The sequence below is a fragment of the Glossina fuscipes genome, unplaced genomic scaffold (genome assembly GCF_014805625.2).
Source record: "Glossina fuscipes isolate IAEA_lab_2018 unplaced genomic scaffold, Yale_Gfus_2 89, whole genome shotgun sequence".
NCBI lineage: Eukaryota > Metazoa > Arthropoda > Insecta > Diptera > Glossinidae > Glossina > Glossina fuscipes.
In genome coordinates, this window is record NW_023998443.1 from 614624 (window position 1) to 642403 (window position 27780).

The window sequence follows — 27780 nt, forward strand, 5'->3', positions numbered from 1 at the left end:
TACTAATATAAAGGGTGATGTAGGGGTCACGAATTCACACATTCGCTCCAATTGTTCAATTTATTCTGAGACTCTAGCTGGCACTAATTCAACTGTAAGTTTGACACCGTAAAGCCATTAATGGTTTTAAAAGTAGAGAAAGGATAGTAAAAAGGAATGGAAATTTCGTGGACTAAGTATATCTGAACTTCGAAATTTTTTTTTTTTTTTATTATGTTAGTACTCGTGTCCCCAACATATACTGGTCTTACTGCCTGTTGACTGTGACATTTGACGAGTATACTTTGAGCAAACAAAAAGATTTATAAGTGGCACAAGCTCTCCGCAAAAAATCGAGAAGATGCCAAACCACATAAGCAACCGATAAAATCCGTTAGGCAGTGAAAAAAACTGTAATGAAGAATCGTCGAATCACTATTAGAGAAATTGCTGAGGATATCGGCATATCGCTTGACTCATGCTGTACAATATTTTGGAATTTTATTGTGCATGCAACATGTGGGCGTGAAGTTTGTTTCGAAATTATTTAATTTTGAGTTTGGGTTTGTTCGCAATATTTTGCCCAACAACAACACCGTAATCATGCCACAGCCACTGAGCTCGACGGGCTTGGCCTCTGCGACTTTTCTCTGCAGTAGACATTAACTTGGCATTAACAGCAAGCGGTAGCCGCAATTAATAGGTGCAGTAATACTTCTTACAAGCCGAACTTTACCGCTTTACTTCAGGTAAAAAAATTTTCATTATAAATTATTTAAAATCCTTAAATTATCTTTTCTCCATTTCTCCATGAATGAAATCCCGAACAGGCTGATTGCTTTGACATCTGAAGAAGTTACTAATGTATTACTAAGAAAACATTGCTCATAACACTTTTTAAGAAATTAGCAAGTGACAAGAATAAATAAAAAGAATCACAAACACAGAACACATAACTAAAATAGATGTGTTTAACTTAAAATAAATAAAAACATATCATAATACAACTACTAACAGACACATGTTTACAAATAGATAAGTTTGTCTAAAATGCTAAAGCAGCAGCAGAGAGAGAGAGGGAGAGAGAGAGAGAGCGGTGTAAGAGTATGTTAAAAGATGCATTTATCCAAGTACGAGCAACAAAATGAGTTTGTAAATGTTGCTAGTGTACGCATATAGACACACATACACATTCGGTATACATAACGCATATACGCTCGCATACATATAGATGAAGAACAGAAGCCAAGTAGCAGCCATATGTTGATTTGTATTCCTTCTTATGTAATCTTGTTGAGTACTTATAAGTAAGTCAAAATAGAAAAAAAAAATAAATAAATAAATAAATGAAAAAAAAAAAAAAAATGGGGAAAAAACCGTCTTTTGAGTCTTAAGGCTCACAAAATGAAATATGATGCTGTAATTGCATTAAAAAATCTGACTGAAATGTTAAATGTTCTACTTGGCTTGTGAATAATGTAAAAGCACAACATGCACAGGCATGCATAGATATTTAGTAATTGTGCACATACCTATACACACGGATATGCAGGCATTGATATAAATTGCACATAGTATCCGAAAACAAATGAATATATACACAATATATATATATATATATATATATTTACACACATATATATATATATATATATATATACATATGTGCATAAATACATACATACACACACATTGTGTATATATGTAACTATGTCAAGTTTTTGTTGCTTTAAAACTTTTCGCCGTATTTGCCGTAGGGTGTAAGCTAATGAATTCTCTTGCTTCGACGTCCTTTCTCTACCCTTTCTTCCATTCCTTCGCCGAAAATAAAATTCGACTTATTTAATTAATAGAATTAACAAAGTTTTTGTTCTTCACAATTTAATACTCACGCTCAGGCAGATACGAAAATTGTAAAGAAAAATGAAATAAATTCTCAAACACACACCATCACTCACATTACCAATATATATATATATATATATATATTTATATACATATTAAAGCGAAAAATTTCATTGCGTTATTATATTTGAAATATTCGAGCAAAATAGGTTATCTGGGTAGAAACTAAAATGAACAATATCAACACCGTTCATACTGATCGGAATCTTTTCAACATCGAACGTTTAATCTAATAAAAGATTTAAATAATCACAGGAAAAAAAAAAATAAAATAAAACCTTAATCCGGAATATTTTCTTTGGGGGGACGAGTTTCTCTGCAATCAAAAGAGTTGGATTTCTAAAAAATTTTGACTCATTCAGATGCATTTTTTGTATCGATTTGTATATCATCTCCACACATTCCGAAAAGCGAAAAATATTTACCCTGGTACAAGCCCAAGTCCAGTTGAAACATTAGCGACGTTGATGATGTGACTATCTCTGACATTCGACATACCCGCACAGTTTGTCTTGATTGTTGGTCGTCCTTACTGGTCACAATATTAAAGGTTCTTATGCAAAGTAAGCTCCTGCCTGGCAACCTGACTTCATTTTTGGTTTTTTATAGACAAAATATTGGAAGTATTGGCATAGGCGGGGGTCTGTAACAACTTTTTTGCTACACTCTACATGATTACGATGGCCACAATGGCGACAATGGCAAAATGTATGAATGGATGTTCGAACTGTTGTCCGTTCACAATATTCTTCAGGTCTATGCACCGGCAACTATTATTTCTTGATAAAATTTGAAAAAATATGTTACAGACTTCAAGCAAATTGGGATGAGGTTTGTAGGTTAGTATTGAAAACTTCTTGACAAATCGTTCTAGAAGAGCAGAGAAGAATAAGCGGAATTGATCGTATCACTCAGAGAAAAGGCCAAATTGATGACTAAGCTCCGCTATGGAAAAGCAAGTAAAAGAAAAAGAAAATTCCTTGCATGTCCTGGGCATTTATTGATCAATTTAGTACATTGGGTCTTTGCTAAAAAATTGCTTATTTTAGACGCAATACTTTTTGTTTGTTCAAATCAAATCCTGGCTAATAGTGGATGAGTGCGAAATTTAATGAAAAAATGAGGAAAAGAAAAGAAAACCTTATATTAATAGAAACGTAAAACACATGTTCGCTAATTGTAAACATTGAAGTTCTTCTTTCTAACAAATTCTTTCCAATAGGATAGAATAGAAAAATAAAAAAAAAATGTTTTCTAAAGTTAGAAAAAATTAAAAATAAAACTCGGAAATAAATTCAATAAATTTTTTCCCTGGCATCGGAGTTTACAAATGGTTTAAAACACTTTAAGTGTTGCACTTAATTTGAAAAGATAGAGAGAGAGAAACTCTTAACTGAAGCAAATAAAAAAGAAAAAAAAAAGAAAAAAAATGCAAAAAATACAAAAAGAAAAACAATGTAAAACTTTGACTACGACATGGCAATTTTTGTATATTCTGCAGTGTATTCTGCATAATTTTTACATTTTTCAATGTCATTTGTACGATTTTTTTACGCTTCAATGCAATTTTTGTAGTTCCACTTCTTTTGCACACTCAATACATTTTCTTTAACAAAGTACTTTATATACGCGATATATATATATATATATATAAATATTCGTGTGCCCCTCTTTGCCAGGCACTCTTTTGAAACTTTTATATATATATATATATATATATATATATATAGCATTTTATTTTTTTGGCAACAGAAAAAAGGAAAAAAAAATGGAAAAAATTTTGCATGTTTTGGTCATGTTCGTACGTATCGAAAGACAAGGAGGCAAATATCAAAAACATACATGCATGCACATACGTAGGAGCAGACGTACACTCCACTTACACTAGCACCGTATGCAATCACACATAGCAGAACAGTAAAATCCATAACCAGAAAGCAACAGAAATGGGTCTTTTAAAGTACCAGAAATTATAGTTGGAAGTATTTCTTATACATATATCTTTGGGACAGTTACGTATACGTGCATCGATACAATCTTTGTTCTTTGTATACATTTACAAACAGGGTCTCAAAATGAACTGATCTCCGGACAGTATTGTGAGATAGTTTCAAACTCTCTCATGGCATGGGAATGATATATTGAATGAATAAGATTTTGGTACAATAAACGAGGATGACCGACATGATGTGACCAATAAGACCACTTAACTTTCCATCTATATGCACCTTTCTAAGTAAGTAAGTCTAAGTGTTTTTGGAAGGACATTTAAAACAACTGGTCCTCTAATTTGGTCTCCTATAAAATGTTTGTAGTGCTTTGTCGAAAAACTGAACTTCAAATTGAAATTGAATTAACCGAAGTTTTGTCTGTCCGAAAAAGTGGCTTATTTAGTCGAGAATGTCATACATAATTAAAACAAATACACACACTTATAAGTAGATAGAAGAATAATAAACAAACAATTTCGTTGTACGCTTCCAGAGCTACTCATAGCCGAACGTGGTAAAGGCAACAATTTTATTTTTTTTTATGCAATGCTATTGCGTTTTTGCTTGCATTGCGACGATGTTGTGCGTCCGAGAATATGGTTTACATTTACTTGTTCTTTATTTTGAAAAATAAACTTATGTAACTAACAGCTCTTACTAATTACAGCGATGTTTTCATTTAGGAAATAATTTTACAAACCCTATGAGAAGAACATAAGCGATAAATCCATAGTTTCTTTTGGAAATTGGCGAACTTAAAAGAGCCAGCAATCTTATTGACATAACCATATTGCAGTTTTCGTAACTCGTCCGTTGGAAACATTTTTTAAAAGCCTATATGTCAACTCCTTCACTAAATTCTTTCTTTATCTTTTGAACGCGAGTTTGGTTCTACGACAAGTGTGGCTTTCCTTTCCTTTGAATTAAAAAAGGATTTCCGTTTAATAGTTGTTAATATCCTCAAGTATCATATTAAAATTCTTCAGTATTTCTTGGATTCAAGACAACACCGCTTTCGTTAGTCGCTTACTTCTTTCCTTTACGGACTCTCTATGCACTCTCGCAGAGAGGTGCAGAGACGTAAAGTTTCGGTCTTTTTCAAAATTAAATGCAATTTCATTTTGATACACCCTTTTGTGTATGTACGTTGACTTTTATATAAGTACATAAAAAGTGCTACAGTGATATAGTTTTGGAAAAATTCAATTGTTGTAAAAGAAAAGAGAAAAATTTATGATCATTGTACTGTTAAGGGTGTTAAAGCAAAAGGACAATATATATAAAGTCACACTTTTTAATATGCACACAAAACATGCACACGCACTCACATATTTCATATATATACAGATATTAAAAGTTGTTTAGAAATTTTCATATTTAAATATGTAAATTATAATGAAAAACGTATTACCGCAGTCAAGTGCGGTCTTGCTCTATCTATCTCGCTATCTTTTGCGAAAGAAAAGAAAAGCGTTTCTTTACACCTTAAGGCATAAATTGAATGCACGCATGCTTCCGCAATTTTTGATTATATATTCTTGGGAAGAAAAATTGTGAAAATAATATCAAAAGAGCGTATGAGTTATCTTACAATATTATGCATGTAAATTCATGTAAAACGCTCACTCGTCTGCATTAAGTGCGATCGTGTTGTGTAAAGAATTTCAACTTCATTTTACTTGATATTCATAACGTAGTTAACATCAATATCTGGCAGATGTTAAGTGAAAAGGAAAAAAAAAAAAAAACATACATACATATACAGCACACGCAAGGACTGCACCTTTCATTATATTACGTTTATCTATCCGTCTCTCCTGCTGCCCGTCTTCTTTTCCTGTGGTCGACCTAGAGAGCATAATTTTTGGGGTATTTTGAGGAAAGTTGGTACATGGGTATCCTTTGGCTCAAGGACGAACGTTTTCGCAAATGGTTTGGATCGGACCACTTTTTCGACTACTTCGCTTAAAAAGTATTATTTTGAAATCTTTATATGAAGCACTGTATTAAGCAAAGATATTTGACGGTGTACCCTGGCTTAGCATAATGTTTTCATTAACAACTTGTTTGATTTCAAATTCCTGCCTTCTTTTAAGTTTTCTTATGTTAGGATTGAAACAAAATTCAATCTTTTTTTAAACTCGTTCGATATGCTTGTCTTGTCCTTTCTGTCAGCTGGCATTGGTCGCTCTCCAGGTACAGAGCATCGGATTAAGTGGGCATTTAAGGGATAAAACTTTCTCTCGATCTGCATACAGTTTACTTTGCCCTAGATTTGTAATGCAAATTAATGGTAAAGTACATCGCCAATTGGCGGTTGAGAAGATGGGAATGTTCAAAATAAAATTTATTTAAATTTTTAAACTCGAATAAAATATAGCCGTACAAACGCGCTTACGGTGGCTTATATATGTCCTATAATTTCTCTTCTTATATATAAATGAGAAAGAAATGAATATGAAATGAGTAAAAAAAAAAAAAAAAAAAAGTACATTTATATGTATTACATACACATACATACGAATTTATTTTAATTCAACTTTGGTTGTAATTTCACCAGTAATCTCTCAGCCGCAATCAGTGTAACTGAAAAGCCACAAAACGCATTACAACTTGTGACATATCATCAGATTGTGTTATTTATCACAACAACAACAACACGAACACTGACACACTCACAAAACAGAACAGAAAAACAGAACACATACGCACGTAATCGCACATCGTCGTCAATGCCAACGAAATACCCCGACATGTCAACATGGCTGACACATGTGCCAGGCAGATGAGCTCTACTTTTCTCATTCATAGACAATACATATGCATGTATGCACGTGTATGCGTATGTCTATATACATGCAAAAGCATATAATATATATAAATTTATTTGATGACTTAAGTTTTTTTTTTTTTTTTTTTTTTGATTCGTATGTGCATCTCTCTGTGCATATATGCATATAGACACCGAGAACTTGAAGCGGTTAATTCACTTTTAGACATCGAATATGTATCGATGAAATAAAAATGCACTTCTACATATATGCGCAATAGGCTTATTTATACAAACAGATAAAAATGTTTTTACCTATGTAGGTCATGTGCATAAATTAAGTTTAATTACTCTTTTATGCTCTCTTATTATTAGAGAAACGCATCCATATATGCAAGGACTTCATATCAACATGCATTGGACAATTTTTTTAATAGAAACAACGAAAGCTATGTAAACGAATTATACACAAAGTATATCAGCTTATGGAAAACATATATATATATATATATATATATACGTTGCATAAGAAGTATTAAGCTCATGTAGAACGGAATTTCTTGTTATTGTAAAACAATCTTATTATTAAACCGCAATATGCCATTTTATCCGCCTGCTTCTTGACAAAAGCTGAACACAGTGAATACGTCGAAAAGTCATTAGATAATCATTTTACTGACTTTTGTATATCTGGCATCGCGACATTCAGACATATTTGTAGGAAGTGAAATTCTGAAATTTTCAACTGTACGGGTTACAAAAAATGTTCCTAAACCTTTGCACCAGTTTGGCATAGTCAATAAGTCACGCGATAATCCTGAAGTTGAGAACCAATTATTTTTTCAATTAGTTGTTCTTATTAACAATCGTTAACACATTCGGTTTTAAACCGCGCCCTATGCTTATTGCACTGTACTTTTAAGCAGTTCCAACACCCAAATCGGTCTAAACATGTTCGTCCGTGCGAACGGTTGTCTGCGTTAAATATTCCACTGTTTGCGAAGAATGAAGATATCGGATTCGAATTTGGCAAAAACTTCTCAAATTCTTGCAGGCAGGATGCTATTGAAAATAGATGATGTCACGTCAATGCATTTATTTATTTATAATTTCATTTATTTGCTATATTTTTCATAAATAAATTTGCAAAGTATGGATTTCGCATACTTACGTTGTATGGTCGCCTGTAGCACTTGATATTTGGACGCGCGACCACTGAGTTATTAGTCGCGACGCTTTGCCTACAAAAAAATGCAAAATACATGAGTTCAGAGTATCTTTACTTACAAAAATAAAAAACTGACTTTAATGCTTACGCGATACAAATTTATGCTTATATCCTACCCGAGAGCTCTTATACGAAAATGGAAAAAATCGGTCACTTCGATCCAATATTATTAGTATCTTAAATATCAATAATTGCAGTCATTGCAACAATTATCAACCGTGTTTTTTAAAATTTTATTGCTGTGACCTTGAAAAGGTAACCTTTTTTCCCTTTTTTTTTAATACCCCGAATAACTCAAGGGATGTCATCTAAACGTGCAATACGACGGTGACGGTCAGAAAGAATTGGGGAAAGACATAGGCTAGGCTGCGAACACTGCGTAGCCTAGCATACGATTGACAGTTAGAGGCTCAATGGTAAGATTGCGTCTTTACATATCAAGTCAGCAGAATGCCCTGAGGACGAAGAACGTGTTAATTTATGCCATATTCGGATAAATAGAACACTTTACCATGCTTCTTACACTTACAAGGTACATTAAATTAGATTTTTTTGATTCAGGAACGAGGTAAGCTCTACGCTTTTAGTTAATTTTGCAATAAATGCCGCAGACGAGAGATCTCATATCTCGTATTTCCAGTATCGCGGGACCGATGAGTTTCAATCTATTTATTTGTCTGTTGATATACCATTAAATAAAGTCAATGTTCTTTCAAGTTAGGTACACATTTTTTAAAAACTAAATATTCTGTGGGATATTTTCAGCCAAATTTAATGAATTTAACTTTATCCGCCACTTTTGTTCAACAGAAAGTAGTATTCTTAGTCACCTACTCAAAGCCAGAGATTTTGTCTAATGGAATTAGGGATTATATTAAGGGCAGACAGTCGGAGCTCCTATCACGGACGGATTGATTTTTTGCCCTCAACTATTCCAAACCCTGCCGCATCTACGATCTGTTGTGCTGTGTGTGTGGGGGTACATATATAAACATATATATGCGGTTAAATGCGTAAGAGATCTTTCAAATAATTATAGAGAGTAAAATAATATTATAAATCTAAGTAAATCTAAAATTCATATTCGAATTAAGTGTAGAGCAAGAGAATAATAGCTTTTACTAATATATTATAGACAATGTAATGAATTACACGCTATGAAGGGCAAAACCGCAATTTCTGTAAAAATCAGTTTACATTTGAAAATTATGCTCAAACTATTGCCGCAAATAGGATTCCATTTAGAGTTTAAAGTTCCGTTGTGTTGTGGCATGAAAAATTATTTTCTTTACATAAATTTGTATACAGCTCTTTGTGTATATTGTATGTGTAGGTACTGCACCAAGGTAGTAAATTTCTATTAAATGTGCATTTTTGCGCAAGTTTTTGAATTAAAAAGAAAAGAAAATTGAAAGAAAAGAATAAACTAAGAAAACGTTCATGCTCGTACTTTTCCTGGTATAAATGAAATTTGTTTTTGTGTTTTTGATTTTTTTTTTTTTTTTTTTTTCTTGCTTCTCTCTTTTTCGTTATGTAACAGCTGTGCTTTCTTCATTCATTTAATGCGGTCTTTCTTCTTTAGCTGCACTGGTGATGATGTCTTGAATAAAGTACAATATATATATATATTGTATATATATATGTATGCGTATATAAATAAATATATATTTATACCTATGTATATAAGTGTATCTAAACTATTGTATAGTGTCAGCTATAAAGAGAAAAGTTTACAATTTGTGGCTTAAATAAGCACAAGACGTAGAAGAAAGCAGAATAATAATAATAATAAAAAAAAAAAACAAAAAACAAACCGAAGGTGTTACAGAAACACTGAAAATGTTGCAAAATGTTGTGGTATTAACAGCCATAAGTATTAACTTTCTTTTTGTTGTTGCTCCTTTAAAATTCTCTACCGTAGCGTACCTCCATATTAAGTAACTTACTCCATTTGCATCGTGCCTAAGACATCGAGCTCTTATCTTCCAAGACTAGCCACGGAGGTACTAGAATTTCTCTGATTGCTTCGTTCGCGCGTTTAAACATCTAAAAAGTAAATATGGCAACATAAGGGGGAAACAAAAATACATAATTGTTAGGGAAACGTCAAACGAGCGAGCGAGGAAATAAATTTACATGCAGGGACCTCAACATCTCACGTTATTTTAAATCGTAAAATGAGTATATGTTCACAAGATCTTTTGGAGAGTTGTAGGGTCTGTAAGGAAGACAAGTGATCAAATTATGAATGACCCCCACTGCCAACCGACAATAAAGGCAATAAAGGAATTGTAATATTTGATCAATTAATTTATTTGGATTAGGTGGGACTTCTGTTCATTCTAACTTTCGAATAGTAAACCAACATCTTCCACAGATCTGCATTTGATAAGGGAAACATTTGCAACTTTTGATTGACGGTTTTGAGGGTTTTTTACCTGCTTTTGGTTTTCGTAGGAAAGAGTTACGCCTATTTTCGCACTCGATTGATTGAACTGCTGAGCTCGGGATATCTTAATATGTTTAACTTAGCAATATTTGTGGCAGTTGTTAGTTTTTTTGTTAAATATTACAAACACAATTTGAAAAAGTCCGCATTTGGCGAAAAGGCGAAGGCGAAGACGAAGATCAGAAGTTTGCCTTTTTCCTCCCCATTTCATTGCGTATGATTAAAATAAGAAGGTATTCAAGGTTTGAATTCATTCCCGTCTCTTTAATAGACAAGATAGGCAGGCCGAAGAACACAAGAGAAATCAGCAATCCTTCGAACTTGTTATTCGGAACTATGCCATGGTTATATTTGCCAAATTTCGACTTCTTAGACGATGTTCTCTTATTTTGAAAAGTTTGCCGGAAGAACGGGAAATACTTTAAGTTAAATCTTTTGAAAAGGAATGCAAAACATGTCTATCAAACTTCGCCTTTGTATTTAGTGTCGTGAAGCTTTAAGAGTTCATGTTACGAAGGGACATTAAACCAGTCTATTACAGATATGTCAAGCGCCAATTTTATACCCGGAAGGCGTACAATTTTGAAAAATCCAAGCAACACATCTTTATTCATAAAGGACGATAGATGGGTATTTTCTAGCGCTACAAATCAAATGATAAACTAAGTATATCATGTTTTGCTGTACTGAGTATGAATATTGTCATATCTTCTTTCTTCATTCATATGACTCTTATAGACTATGCTTTTTGTAAAGAAGAAAAGAAATACAAAATGAAATACATTAAGTTTAACTAACATATAATCTGGACCCTAAAAGAATGGGTATCCAAGTAACCTCTTAAGGGATGTATGTCTTTTTTACTTTATTACTTCCCTTTTACTTGTTTACTTATTTCTTTCGTGTTTTTTTTTTTTTTGTTTTTTTTTCCTTCAACAACGTAGTACCAATAATTGCACTAAAATAATGAAACTTAAAAAGAAAAGAAAGTTGAAAAGAAAGTAAAATACAATTGCGCGCAAATGCGAGAAGGAAAGCTCAAACAACTGCAAAATAAAAAAAAAAAGAAAGGAAAAAAAATCTATTTCTGTTTACTTTTAATGGAAAATTTTCTAAATTAAAATACAACAACTTACAGCCATAAATTACAAATATAAAGGAGAGGATAAAAATGCAACATAATATGTAACGGCAAAGCATATATATATATATATATATATGTTGAAATACTCTAGGGTGTCACGGTGCTTACTAAACACAGATATAAACCTAAAAAAAAAAAAAGCAGGAAAATTTTTCAATTTTTTTTCCATTTTCATTATATCCTTACAAAGTTTGAAAAGCTTTTCTGTTACGAAAGTGTCACGTTTAATAGAAAAAGAATCTCTTCTAAGCGGGTTCCCCTTATTTCATTAAAATCGCATGAGCACAAGGAAATCTTTTGAATGTTTAAGTAAAATTAAAATTTTTACTAAAAAGTACGACCGTACGTATCGATACATGTGGCCAGGACTGAAAGTGTATTTAAAATTCAACAACTTTGCGTTATGTAAAGCTTTCAAAATTAAATTAATTTTAAAGTTTTTTTTTTATTACATTTTATTTTTTATTTTTTTGTTATTTTTTTTTTTATAAATACCTTTTATAGATAACCTGCAGGCAGTTATATTAGTTAGTTTTACTTCGTTGGTGACATCCTGAAATATGCCTTGAAGATACTATGAGGACCACGAAATCGTCCCTCACTTTTCAGTCCCACATAGATTTGAGCTTAGTTACGCTATCTTATGTATTTTAAGCCAAGTGTAAATCTACTTATAAGCAAAACAGTGTTGTCAGATGGCAGTCAGATACGCAATATAAATCAGGGATGATTATTATTTGAAGTTCCGATATAAACCTCGAATGAGAATCTATTCAGACCGATCAGGATGAAAACCGAGGTAATGACCAAAACAGTAAAATTCCCTTCTTCTGTTTTTGGGCAGTCGGAGCGCAAACAACGGTCTGTTCAAATAAGGGTTTTGCCCGATTATAAGCGTGTGAATCATATATAAAATAAAGATAGAAGTTTAGATCCCAGAGTTAAGGTCCAAAAATTTGTTTGATCTACTTGCTTGGACGTAAGATTAAATTATTGGAATCATGAATATTGATGTGATACGATGTCAATCCCCTTTATGCGTACACAGAGGGAATCGAAATAAGATCCGGGGAGATTAGTGGCCGCTTGGTCAAATTTTTCTTGGAAGAAGCTTGTCGCGAGTTACGGCGGAATTATATTCTGTACAAAACTTTAAAGTAGATTTTATTTTCATTAACAAAATATCTTAAACTCACTTAGCAGCAGTCCATCTTCTCACTTGTTGAAATATCATTGCTGAAAACTCTGCAATATAAAGCTGCAACTTCACGTCTATTTTCCGAAAGTGGAGCGGATATACTTTCAAGATCACGTATGTTGTTGTTGTCAATAACCTATAATTTGCAAAGGCCTGGTGATCTAAAACTTGGTACAAATATTTACCAGAGTCACACAAAAAATCAATTAAGATGCTTAGCATCCATTAATGGGTAGATTTTTGTTATTCCTAAATGCAAAGTATTCATCGAAAAGCTTTATATATATATATATACATATATATATATATATATACATATGCTTTATATATATATATATGCTTTACGTTCGGCAAGCAAAGCTTAATATATAATCATCTTACACCGTACTTCACTCAATAACTTCACGGGCTAACGTACAGAAGTAATTATTGCCGAAATGTTTACGAATTCACATAATTTTTTTCTAAGGTTGGCACTGCCGAAAATCATACGGACTTCATAATAGTGACAATATCTATTTGTCGTATCCGCCAGGCGGAAGATCAAAATATTCTGTTGTTTTAAACATTACACAAATAGCGTCACTAAAGCAATTGCAACATATAACGTAATGATCGGAATGTCATGAAAGTTTGGCACAATTATTCTGAATATTGACACTGTCTAAAAATAGTGAAGATATCTATATGTCATCCAATAAAATCGTTCAGTCAAGTGCATAGTGGTAGTAGTAGTAGTAGTAGTAGGAGTCCATTCGGCAGAAACGATAAACTCTAGAAGAGGTTTATTTGTTCATCAACAACAGTTTTATTCCCTTCTCTTAGATAAAACACACTTATGCCAGCGCGTTTTCCAATTCTCGAAAAAATCCTGGCATACGCTTTTTGGCATGACCTACGTCTTTCTCAGCGATGCTATTTTTATATTCTGCCTTTACCTTTGCCTTTTAAGGGGGTTTTTGCAAAATGGAACGTACGTAGCCCACGAAATTTGAAAATTCACCTTTTTTTGGAACACATTCCGCAATTATCCACGAAGATGTCGTAAGTAGGTGTGTTTGATGACGGCGTCTGTTTGAGCTCAACAGAGGACTGTTTTTAATTTACCAGAAGCAATTTCTACTTTGACCGCATTAGGTCCTCAACCTTGGATCTTTTTTCAGTTCTTTTTCAGCAAGTAAACGTTAAGTTCGCCTTCATGCGTTTAATGCGCGTTGCTCAACTCAGAAGTTTTCCTTGAGGAATTTTCAAAGACCATAATACACGCTTACCATTTTTGTTCAAACAAATCAAACACATCAACACAATGTTTTAAAATCGCCAAATGAACAATCATTTTTATATACTGAACTGTATATACAGTATAGTTCATCTGCATACGCATATAGGTGCACATTATACAATGTGTAAGTGCGCAAACGTACAGAAAATTATGAACCCAACCAAAAAATAAAAAATTAAAATAAACATTTGTTTAGGTAATTTTCATCGGCGTAGTGACCAAAAAAAAAAAAAAAAAAGTTAGAAGTAATGTGTGAAAGAAATACTAAAAAATTGAACTAAAAATTTGAAAATGTAAAATATTGCATTTACATACGCACACGCACACATACACGCACACACACACATGTATACATATATATCGCTAACTAATACATATATAAATGAACAGACGACCAAACAAAACGTTAAAAAGTTAAGTTGGAAAAAACAATACTTTATGACCACGGATAGCATACCGGGTCCTAGCATAGCAAGTCATTCACTCTGTTGTTGTTGTTGTTGTTGTTAAATGTATGTACATTATCAAGTATGTGCATGTGCAAGTATGCACACAAACATCCATAAGAGAGAGATGAACGAATTATAACCCTGCAAACACTTGGCAAAGGATCAGAGCAAGGTTAATAAATTTAAAATATGATTTCACTGATAAACGTAGAATAATTGAAAAAATATCTCCTATTACATAAATGCTTCTTAAAGGAGTAAAATAATGATTTTCAATCTTTTTTTTTTTTTTTTTTTTTTGCGAAAAGTTTTAAACTTGTTGAAAAATTAAGCGAAAAGTTTAACTTAACATACGTTGACGGTGACCGACTTTAGGTGTTAGGTCATCTCATAAATAATGCTTTTCTCCTTTGAAGAAAAAAAAAAAAAAAAAAATCCGAAAAAGTACCTGCATCAACTTGTTATAAAAACGAAGGGAAAAGTTTTGAAAAGTGCAATTTCACTTTAATGATTTCCCAGAGTTTTTTTTTTTTTTTAAGTTATAAAGGAAGTGAAGAAAAAAATCATATTTGGCGTATGTTACTTGGGAAGAAGAAGAAGCTATCAAATGTAAAAGACATATAAAGTCGGGAGGAAGGGAGCATTGTTTACAATAAGATAGCAAGTAGGGAAGTAAGGAGTTAACTCGGATCGAATAGTCTGTTCGCATTGGAGTGATTTCAGCCATGTGGAGTATTTATGCAATCTCAAGTTGCCTTCGAGCAAAGACTGGGTAAGATCTTGTTATCTGACAAACACCAAATGAAATCCACAAAAAAAGTAAATTTTAATGAAATTATTTTCGAATCAATTAGTATCTCTTTCCATTTTTATGATAAATTCGTAAGGCATGATGCAGTAAGACAATTAAATTCGTCTATGGCCGAATATTCTACGCTTGCAGCTTTGTTGTAAAACAAGATATTGAAAAGATTGGAGTATTAATATTCCAGAATATTTAGTGGGCGTGGCCGATCTTTTCTAAAGATACTTCTAGGATAGTAATGAGCAAACATCCTTTTTTTTTTTTTTTCATTTGTAAAGTGAAGTGTTGTCGGTTTGAATTGAAGGCATTTCCAATACCAGCCTAGATTCCAAATGTTTTTGCTAAATTTGAAACCGAATATTTACCACAGGTGAAACATGAAAGCCAGACTCCCAGACTGGTGTCCTCAAATCGTGTGACAATTGGATGTGCTCATTTAGAAGATATACACTTCACGGCAGCTCTAGAGCTCTAGTGGATAAGTGCAGGTGAGGTTTAGCAAACGATCGATTAGAAAGCCAAACGATTGTATATTAAACAAACGATACACCTATACAGTGTATCATGCACAGATGCCCTTGAATGCACATTTGTAAGCAGAAAGCTTATGATTGGGGCTGTAGGCAATAACGTAAGAATTTTAACAAGTTGATTATCCTTTTTCTATCCCTTTTCTTTAACTAAGCGTGACAGTATGGCACACATTTTTCATAATAGTTATTTAAAAGCTAAATGGCAATGCGGCGCCTACGTTGTTTTATTGCTTCCTTGGTGTTCACATTTTTAACTCATTTACTTCAATTTTCGACTACAAGTTTATAATACTATTCTGAAGTAAGATTTAGAGGCTTTTGTGTACATATTATGGTGCAAAAAATGGTGTTAGCTTTGCTGAAAAAGATAACAGATTTTCTCAGAAAAAATTTTTACAACCGTCTGCGAAATCGGTTGATAATCGTAAGTGCTTAACTAGAGGAAACTTATTAGCAATCTATTAAAAGTTAATACTGGAAAGTGTGAGGTAAGGTATCATCATCAGTTAATTGATTCGATTTTATACGAATCATTTCTTATATAAGCCATACGTCATACGTCATATATTTGTGCTTAAAAAGATGGATGTGAATGTAAAATCGAATTTATTTAGCAAAGACACGTACCAGGTCTGTTAATCCAGCTCTGCAAACAAACTCCCGTAAATACCCAAACAAAGCTCTGCGAATTAGTTTGGATCGCAATACGGTTAGATTTGGGGCCATTCTCCATCCAAAATTGCGAAATGCGAAATACTTGTAAAATTTAAATGAAAACACCTTTCATACAAGCTCGGCATAAGAAAATTGTGCTTTTCGGAACAAATTTTTGAAAATTACATGTTAGCAAAACAATATTTTGATTTGGCCGCACTAGAGTTTTAAATGAGATCATTTTCTGTTTACATACCAAGTTAGGTGAAAAGTTATCCGCCTGACTGCAAACAGCAGAATTTGAATTTTGTGATTTTATGGATTTTTGATTATACGGGTTTATAAAGTCCAAACAGAAGTATCTTACCTTATCTAATACGGGCGGAGTAGGTATTCAAGTCCAAGTCTATCTTAATCCTAACTACTTAACCGATGCCTCTTAGGATGTTTACAGTGCTCTGTTACGGTAATTGGTAGATGTCTTTGCTAGTTAAATTCGAACTTGTCTGTCTGCACGTTCTACTTAAACCGCCAAAGGGAAATGATTGAATTTTTCTTCAACACGTTTGCTGGGAATGCCTGCTAGAAATATTTGTAATGTAATATATACCATAGCACAAACACACATATGCACACTCTGCACACAATTTTAATAATAATAATAATAATAAATTCTGAAATCTAAAATATTAAATAAATATTCACACCGTTCTCCCCGTTCTACGCTTACATATGCATGCATATATTTATGCTATATGTTTGCATGTATATATGTTTTATTCATAGAAGGTAATAAAATTTTGATATTATTATTACAGTAATTCATAAAAGTAATATCAGAGTAAAAATTTTTGAATTAAATTATCTTTGATTTCAACCAATTTTCACACGATATGTACATATATAGCGTTAGCCTATGCAAAATTAGCAAAATTTATTAATTCTTCCAAAGTACGTTACTTCGAGAACTTTACGGTTAGTGTTTGAAGATTTGCCGAGAATATTATGAAAAAATGATGGCAAGCAAATGATGTCTGCTGATCGAAAAACTTATATACTTATGGTAATAAGTAAACTGCATTTTAAATAACATATATCGTGTGCCTATTTCAAATGCAAATTAATTTAGTCATTGGACATAGAAAGACTAACGACCGATTTAAAAAAAAGTTAATTATTTGAGTTCCGCTTGGAATTGATTTGTGCTGATGAAGCTCATTCTAATACGCATTTAACCATTCGAAAATTGATGAACATTAGTTTAAACAGTTAGATATTATTAGCCTTTTGTATAGAAGGGCGACGAGACTGATAAAAGTAATTATTTTAAATAAGCACATAATTGCTTATTAAAATAAGTATAATATTTATGAAGAGAACTTGCAATCAAACCTATATTAATTGACCATAAGATTTATACACAAACTATAACAAATACCTATGTTTATGGTATGTGGCGAGCCATCACATGTGTGTACGCACATTTGGTGCAAATAGTATCCGGAATTTATCATCTCAAAGATGGGCATGGAGTCAGCTTCTTATTTGTACCTAATGGCACTTTAGTAATGTGGCATGTGTGAGGCATTAAGTCACACAAGTGGCACACTTTGCTTCAAGTTATTTTTACGTGTTCTAGGCTGGATAAATTCTACTTAAGTACTTGAGATAGTAATAAGGTATGACATGGAATTCGGGCAAGCGTCATATTAAAAGCCATCGTCGAGTAAAGACGTAGATCTAGTAAGTCTTGTTTGTAATTATCGAGTTAAAGAAGAACGTACCGCTGGACTAACACAATAAACTATAGGATTAAGAAAAATGGGTTAGTAAAACCCGGAAAAGGACAGACTTACTGGCCTCACTGGGTTTTACTTTATTTCACTTAACCTTGAGCATAACATGGAAGTGTGATTTACTTCTGTTCCGAAGGTTAACTATTCCGAAAGGTTAACTATCCGTATCAATCTTTAGAGTACGTTAACGACGAGTTTACTTACTTTACAAACAAGCAATATTTCGAGCATACTTAACAAAAGTTTATAATTTTTACATATGCTACATATGTCCAAGAAGTAAGGCCAATGCAATATTTTTTTCTTTCACAAGACGAAGAATCGAACGGTTGCGGTTTTTTCGCTTTTGGGCTCAACTTTTGAACGATTATCGCTATTACCGGATCGTATGCGTAGATCCATATATCATCACATTTTTTAAAAACCGCAAAAAATACACTAATAACGTTCGTGACGTGAAATTTGATGCAGGTGTCTGTCAATGTTTTACCAAACTAAAAAAAAAAGAAGATATTTCTGACATTCGATACATCAGCGCAACTTAATTTGAATATTGGTCTTACTTTGGCTTACGTTGAAAATTTAGTTTTATAAAAGAATTTCAAAAATTATTCATTTCTTTAACGATTCCAAGGCAAAAAGACATTTTCGAATTCGAAAAACTGGAACTCGAAAAAACTCAGCATAGGCTTTTAAGAGTTCGAATGTAGAAATAAATATATTACTTCTAAGTACAATCACGACAATGTAACACACATTTTTTTAGAACGGAACTGCTTCGCTTGACAATCTCAAAAACGATAGTTCGGCCCGTCTACAGTCCTCAAATAGCTTTCAGCGAAGACTTTAAATAAATAAGCGATCGCTCATATTGCGTAAGGAACACATTTTGCCATTTTTGAAAAGAATACAAAAAGAAATTGAATAAAGAAGCGGATTATATGTTAACTGTCTTATGAAAAATGTATAGTGTAGTTGGATGGAACTCTGGGAAGTTGGACTTTGCAATAACAAAATTGATTGAAAAATTCCGGATACTTTTCGCACACAATATATATTTATATATGTACATATATATGTATATATATTTCTATGTGCTCACATAATTTACTATGAAAACCTCTATTTCAAAATTATATATATATATATATATATATATAATTCAAATTTATCTCTCGAAAAATTTTTGCTATACCAAAGTACAATATGCAAATTTCGCAGCTGTTAGTTATATTTAATTTTATACCAAAAATGTTAAAAACTCTAGAGGATACGATTGAATGCGGATCTGTGCCCGCGCTCGCATATATATGTATGTATACTTTGACACTTGCCCAACCACGTATATACGAGCATATATGTTTATGTATATGTTTATTGAGAGTCATCTAAGTAGAAATGTAATAATTTTACCAAAATATTAACATTAGCAATTGTCTGTGAATATGTAAACTTGATATTTTAGTTGGCAAAAAGACAAATATAAAATTATTAAATATTTGTTTCAGAATAATTTTAACGAATTGCGTAATAGAAAATTTTATAATGAAAATCATGGCCACTCACACACATGTGCGCATAAATTTATGAAAAATTTCAATTGTTTAGCAAATAAATTTTTGATTTAAAATTTTTAATGAAAAAGAAAGAGTTAAAAAAAAAAAAAAATGCAACGAAACTTTCGCCATTTCGCCGTTAATAATGTAGCAAAAATGTGGGCTTAGAGGTTGCATTAGCATTAGCATTAAGGTAACGGCACTGGAAAGTTGCGGTTAAATAAATTTTATGAAAATAGGAGAGGATAAGAACATTATGTTATGTAAGATGAAGAAAGACCACAATAATAGCCAGAGAAAACTCATAGAAGATTTGGCGTGAAATTTTTAACGGCCTCGTTAAGTTCCCTTCAATGTAGTAGTATTAGATGGCTATTTTATTTACCTCTCCTTTATAATTTATGCGATAATCGTTTACTTATTGGGGAAAAAAAGACAACTAATATGTGAAGATATATAAGAAAATACATTTCGCAGAAGGCGCCAAACGTTAGCACGTTACCGTACAAAAAAGTCCTTTCAAAAAGTTCGATGCCCTCTAGAGCGTTGCTCTCAGCATAGAGTGCCTCGTTCAAATTGCAGAGAACGCAAACGACACCATAAGCGTTTAGTTGAAAATTCAAGACATACTAATTGACTGTCCATTAACGAGCAACTTAGGAGTGGGCAATCCACTGAATTCGTAGAGAAGAGATTAGGAGAAAACTTTGAAAGCAGCAGTGGGGAAGGTGAGAGAGGTACACTGCAGTTAGGTTTACAAAAACGGAGCTAGCAATCAGTGTAACATGATAACATGTATATGTGCTGCTCAAACCTCCGAAAGCAATTCTTAGGAGACGAACGGCTTGGAAAGAGACACTTGTCAGATAACGAGTTCCGCCTAAGTTTGAAAACACAAAATACTTATGCAGTAGAGGATAAGGAGCGTAATATAAGCCCGAGTCAACCTAAATCCAAAAAAAAGATGCGGTACTCCTCAGTTTTGAAGGAGATAATCGTAAAATAATGAAATATTTAAGGTCACATCTGACAACATGATAGGATTGTGAAGATGCACTATAATTAGATCGCTAAAATGTCAGACAAAGGAAGGCATCTCATAATGCTTGCAAATGGTGATAGACGTTCCCTCCATATCTCGGAAAACGAACAATTTTGTTTATTAGGGGCAAAGCTCTATGAAAACGTGAACGGAATTGAAATCGATCAGATGTCAAATGGCGAGGCACCCCTTACTTAAGCTTACAAGTTACGCTCGGTGTTCCTTCCATGTGTCGGCGAAAGGAGGGTTCATTTTTTTTTTTGGGGGGACAAGGCTTTTTACTCAAGTTTCGTAAAACTAAACACTTAAATAATTGATTATCACTTTTCCAAATAATTTACAATTTCTTCGTTAACTTTTACTTTTTCTCGTTTAAAAATACACTAAAAATAAATTAAATTACATTAAAAACAACATAAAGTTCTTCCTTTCTTTTTCCCATTGAAAGTAAAATTAAAATAAATTGATGGGACGATTGTTTTAAAGTGAAATAAATGCATTGAATAGTAGAAATTCATTGACACGTTAATAAGAAATTGGAATGTGAAACGTGAATAACTCTTATGAAAGGATTTACGATATATGGGGGGTGGGTGGAGGGAGGGGATTGGGTTGAGCAATTAAAAATCAACTGAAATTAAAAATCTTACAATCTTGGAACCGTTCAACTGCATCTGCCGCGCCTGTATTCATCACATCATATGTAACGGCATGTTTAGAAAAAAACAAAAACAAGAAGAAGAGAAGAGAAAAAAAAAAACGAGCAATAAGAAAGTTAAAAAAAAAAAAAAAAAAAAAAAAAAGAAAGAAAAAATGCAGAAAATATTGTGCAAACTTATGAAACTAGAGCACACTTAGTACGTAGGAGAGTACGATGATGTGAAAATGTTTTGCTTAAATGAAAATGTGGGCTAAGTTGCACTTGCTGCTTACTTTCAAATGAATGAACGAATGAAAAGGACTATTGCGACTGTATTTCTTGTTAATCTGTTTCAGCATTAATTTTTTTTTTGTGTTTTTTGTGTTTTTCGTCGTTTATATTAGAAATATCTGCTGCTATAGGCTTGTATATACGGGTTTGTATGTAGTTTAGATGTAATGTACTATAACAACAACCAGAGCAATTACAATTTCTAAAGTAGTAGCGAATTCAAAGAATCTTACATCGGTCTCTCGCATTCGTTTAGTTCAGACCAAGGACACATATATATATATATATATACATATTTTATATGTATACGTATATGTATTTTAATTTAACCCCACCATTATGCCAAGGCAAATACATTGAGTTCATATTGAGTTGAACATGCGGAAAACAAACATCAACAAGCAAGTCTGCAGCTTAAATAATCATTACCAAGAGAGATTATAATACTGTTCAGTTAGTTACTTTAAAAAAACAAAAAAGGAAAAGAAAATGAAAACGAAAAGAAAAAACAATTTCATAATAAGCCCACCAACCATAATTAAAATATGCTCATCTTTGTACACGAAGGCAGAATGTGCACAAAATATGTTATTAACGAACAGCGGGGATCATCGCAAAAAATGCATAGTTTAACGCATAGACAATATTACTAGCAAAAAAGAAAAAAAAATATATCGATTTTGGCAAAGTTCTGCATATGTAAAGCTGCAACGAAATAATAAAATTCACAATCGATTTGTGAAATATTTTAAGACGAGCAACGGTATGATTCGCCCTCGATTAACTGAGGACGTTTTAGCAGAGATTATCTTAATTGTATTTGTAACTAAGCGTAATGCATTAGGTATGACACAACTGCCAAGGAGAAGGATGCCACAGTCCTTCACCTCCTGAAAACTTGAATCAAATAGATGGCAAAAAGTCTTTCTTCGGTGACAATAATTTAAGTCTGTGTAACGACTCTTAGCTCTATTTGACAACTCGATTTACAACTCGACTAAAAGAAAATCTTGTCACAAGAAAATTACTAGTAAAGGCCTCTACCGTCCAACGCGGTTTTTGTTAAACACGGATTCTACACAACATAATGTACTTTGGCTTGATTTCTATATACTTGTTCAGGAAACTATTTTATTTATTTATTTTTCGTGCTTACAAGGAAAAATCAAGGAGTTTTGGGCAATCGGGATCGGTTCGTTCCGAGAAATTCATTTTACTAGCGATCTCACGACAGTTTGTGTCAATTAAGGCCTTTGTTTTCTTCTTATAAGTTTCAACTGACTGTCTACAATGTGACGCATCTTCAAAGCAATGAAATTTTGTGAACCTGTTTTGATACCGACGTTTTGGCAGCACATCCTCTCTATACACATCAAATAATTTTTTTCTTGCTTGAATACGTTTTCACTTTTTCCATCGCAAAAAGTAAAATAACCTGAAAATACTGAGTTCAAGTTTCCATATTTGAAAGAGTCCCAAGAAAAGCCCAAACCTTTTCATAAGCAGTCCTCTGTTATCAATGCGGCCTAGGTGTGACTTCGATTGTGACAACATGCAAGTACAATCTCTTTAAAAAAAAAAAAAGCGTTATGACTTTCCGCACTACCCATCAAGTTTAAATTATATTATTCTATATACAATGCATGCTATATTTAAGTAAATAAATGAAGAAATTTCGTATGATAGCGCCCTCTGTCTGTCTGGCACTGTGCCATCCAACAATCTTTTAGTGTGAACAAATAATGGGTGTACGACAACAACTTAAAAACGAACGAAGAAAGAGCTAAGTTGATCTACGTTTAAAGAAGTAAGGCCGATTCCGCCATCGAATCAGTTCCGGAAATAACCGATACAGCTAAGCAAATGCTGGACAAGTTGCAGATTCTAAGAAATAAAACGCGTTCTCCCATCGTACTAGTTAAGAAAACGATTAACGTGCGCAACTTTTAAGTTCGGTAGAGCTTAAGTGAGGCACCAAAATTTAAAACTTTGTTGACTTATTGAGCAAAGTAACTTTACCGATTACTTAACTGCATCGTTTTCCGTTCACTAATTTCAAGCTTGCTGCGTTCAGGCTTCGTATACTATTAGACGCAATAGTTGCGCAAGAAAGTTTCCAGCTATTCTAGATGATAGGTGGTACTAACGGCACTTTCAATGCACATACATATGTGACGTTGTGTTTTTTTTTGTTATAAAATCAACATTTGGTAAAAATAACCAGCGATGATACCAACACATTATGCAAAGCAAAAATATTTTTGCTTACAACGAACGTGCCGAGTTTCGTGTCGAATGCTGCTTAATCTTTATGGTGCAACACAGACAAAACAGTGTATTTGCTTTATAGACAACACGTACCACGATCTAAAAAGTCTATTGCATTGTAGTGGAAGCATAATTACTATTCATTAATATTGACGATAAAGCTCAAAATTCATGGTGGGCAAGTTTAAGCAGTCAGCTGTTTGCAATGTACTATCAGTAAGCTACCAACAAAACACCAAAGCCATTGGGGTGAAAGCTAGCTAGCTGCTAGCAGATATGGCAAAACCCACAATATCATTACTTTTTAACTGAATAGCATTAATGTTCGTGTGGAGAGAACGTGCGTAAGAAACGTTAGCCGCATTAGTCGCTATCAATAGACATTACTCCTTCTGATCAGGACTACTTAGTATCGACAAACTATTCTTTGTTCTAACAGTGCTTCTGTTCTCATGATGATAAAAAAGATTTTTTTTTTTTCGTAGTGAGAGAATCACAACGCCGAGTAACTCTATGGCTATGATTCCGCCTATATTACAATTATTCCTCAAAGACCTTCTCAAAGTGAAGGAAGTGGTCGGAAAAGGTCGTCCGATTCGAACTGTTTTCAACTCTATTCGTCTTTGTACTAAATTTCATCAAAATATATCAAAAATTGCAACCTCTAGGTTAAAATCGAGTTAGGCGATTCTGACTCGATCGGTACAATAAAAACTGGGCCCATATCGAATTTTTCTGGCAGCTCCATACATCCGCACAAATTTAATATATCCTTGTACCACAAGCGGAGTAGGATTTAGAAATCATTGAAATCGCTATCACAGGCTGATTGCAGGTATTTTCTAATCACCCTATGAAGAGTTTCTGTTTTGTAAAATATATATTTTTTTAGCCAAAGACGCATAAGTCTTACAAAATTCACCTTAAGCCGGTTATCGCTATTTGATTTATGTTTTCTTTGCACAAATCTGTAAAGTTTATTCCCATTTTGTGACAAAGAGCCGTTTTAACTTCTCAGCAGTTCTGATCTCACAATTCACATTCAATAATAAAATATTCGTAAGTGAAACTTTTCAATTCTCAATTACCATTCTCCTTTGGCTCTTTTCAGCAAATTTCTTGAATAAAAAAAAATCATGAAAAAAAAAAAATTTAAAAAAAATAAAAAATTTTATAAACTCTTTCATCGTTAAACTAGAAACAACTTTTTACTTAACACAAATATGTTGTAATAACTTTGAACTTGAGGCGGCTGAAAAGATGACTATGAAAACCAGATGATGGTGATGACGATGATGATGGTACGAATTACATATAGAAGCAGAATGAAATTTATAAAGTTCCCACACACTAACACACACACACACATACACATATACACACGCATAAAGCGAGCACAATTGAAAATAAAAATGCATTTTCTCAATATTTCCCAAAGGAATGTTTGACTTACAACAAAATTGTAACAAGAAGAAGACGAAGTAAAGCATGTTTGCCAATAGCAAAAATGAACAGAAATTCGGATATAAGAAATATAAAAAAAAAAAAAATTCTCAAAGTATTGTGTGTAGCGAAAAGTGTTTTAATAAAATATGGTAAAAATTTGCGAGCTTAAGAAAGAAAGTTTGAAAGCGTTTAGGGATCATTGTTACAAAAGTAGCAGCCGTATGTTCTTTAGTTATCTATTTTTGTATATATATATATATTTATATATGTGTATGTATACATATATATATATTTTTTTTTTTTTTCTCTCTTTTTTTCTTTTTTTATGGTAAGAATAACAACAATGAAAACACTTATGTTTGGCATTCTTATAAAGTTTTTATATTTATTTATTTTATTTCTTCTTTTTTTTTTTTTTTTTTTTTTAAATAAAATGTAAGATTTACTTCCCATGGCTTGTAACTTTTTTTGAATAACGCAACAAATAAAAAAGGTTGTGTTGTAATTTACTTTAAAGCCAAATCAATAAATGATGTTTGTTTAATGAAAATTTCATCATTTCAATGTAAACATATGCCTATGATATGTATGTATGCACATTAACATTATATCAGATAATTTACATAAACGTTTACAAATACAAATAATCCGTTATTATTTATTCTTATTTAACGTCATATACTACTAATGCCAGAAGATGTTTACTTGGAAAGAAGACTAAGTCGATTTTTCGAAATTAAAAGGAAATTTCTTTGTTATTGTTATAGTTAATTTAAGCAGAGAAATATATTCGGAGACTGAATTTTTAATACGTTGCCATTTAAGGCTATCGGTTTTAATAAAAACTCTACCGCACTTGATATTTGAACTCCCCGACCATTGAGTTTTAAGTCGAGATCCCGTGTCTACTCGGCAACTCGTTCATCATTATTCATGAAAATTTGAAATTTTTTAATGAAATTTAATATCAAATGTATATAACCCTGATATATAATCTCTACTTTCGATACCCTAATTAATGTATGTAGAGTTTAAAGTTGTTACGTAGGTAGAGTTTATTTTGTTCGCAGCTGTGAGTGATTGCTCAGTCCGTAAAGCCATACATGCACTCCTTATCTTTTTCTTTCTTCCTGACCGTCATAAGGTTATGGGTATAAGGGACAGCCACTAGCCGAATAGTCATATTAAAAAAACTAAAACTATTTAGGACATCTTAAATAAGCTTGAAGAAGGTGTTAGCCCGTATACATTTTATGGAAAGCATGTACTTAACAAATTATGGTCTTGAGTTCAACTCCTTCATCATGACTCCCTTCTACATAAAATGTTATCATTGTTACTGTGTATTTGTCATAATAATGTGTTCTAGAAAATATTTGTGTCAATTCATCAAGTCTTCTATTTCATGACAGTCTAATCTCATATCGCATATACTCTGTGCTTGAAGACTATACGAGCACATCGCTATACATCGCCACAGTTAACTGACTATATCAGGCTTAAAAATCGCTTTTCTTTTTCTTTTTTTTTTTGATGCTTGCATGGAAGAAAGAGCAATAAAATTTTAAGAGATTATCAAGCAATATTTGCCTACTAAATATAACTTTTTTGTTTTAGGAAAATTCACAATAGTATCCTTAAGTGCAATACGAAATTAAGTTTCCGCGATTACCTTCAGTGTGGACCGGAATCTATACCGACCCGGCACTCAGCCACCTTAATAATAACTGGTTGCAGGTATTTTGATCACAGACATCTATTGGTAAAAATGATAAAGCAATCATAGCAGTCAAGTAATTGTACTTTAAGATCACTAAATACACCAGCTGTCAAATTCTATAGCTTTTCAATCGACTGTCGAAAAAGGAAGCAAAACTTATTAATGCACACCATACATATACACAGTGTAACCTCAGAGGATGCTACTCGAAACATCACGATATAATTGGGCTGATTATGGGACGCTTTAATGATTATCTCTATACAACCACACTGATGTATGTTAAGAGACAAAACTGTGAAAAATTCTTGATTTTAAAATAAATGGACTTGGGTTACTTTGGAAACGATATCCCCATTTGTACGTACAAATTTACTAATTTCTTGTTTTTCTTTGTTGTCCCCTCACTGCCTCTCACTCAGCCTCCTGGGATCACCCTTTTCAAAATCTTCTCTTCCTGCTTTACTAATTACATTTGATTAATACAATTTTCAAATAGACGAAAAGAAAGAAAAGTAAAAACAACATCAAGAACGTTCATTATTTAAAAGCACATTATTAATGATTTTATTATGCAAAACTGATTTGTGTATAAACAAAAGGCGCACATGCATAGAAGAAATAAATGCAAAAT

The 27780-nt window shown here is 32.7% G+C and overlaps 1 protein-coding gene and 1 long non-coding RNA gene across 7 annotated transcripts in view; one reads left to right on the top strand and one right to left on the bottom strand.

Moving 5' to 3' along the window:
* The window catches only part of LOC119638459 (nucleolysin TIA-1), a 212035-nt gene that overhangs the window by 86138 nt on the left and 98117 nt on the right, over nt 1-27780 (top strand). The window lies entirely within an intron of this gene.
* The window catches only part of LOC119638462, a 179461-nt gene that overhangs the window by 25894 nt on the left and 125787 nt on the right, over nt 1-27780 (bottom strand). Inside the window, exon 2 of the long non-coding RNA XR_005247440.1 lies at nt 7817-7886. This is a non-coding gene — a long non-coding RNA (uncharacterized LOC119638462). The remainder of the gene's footprint in view (nt 1-7816; nt 7887-27780) is intronic.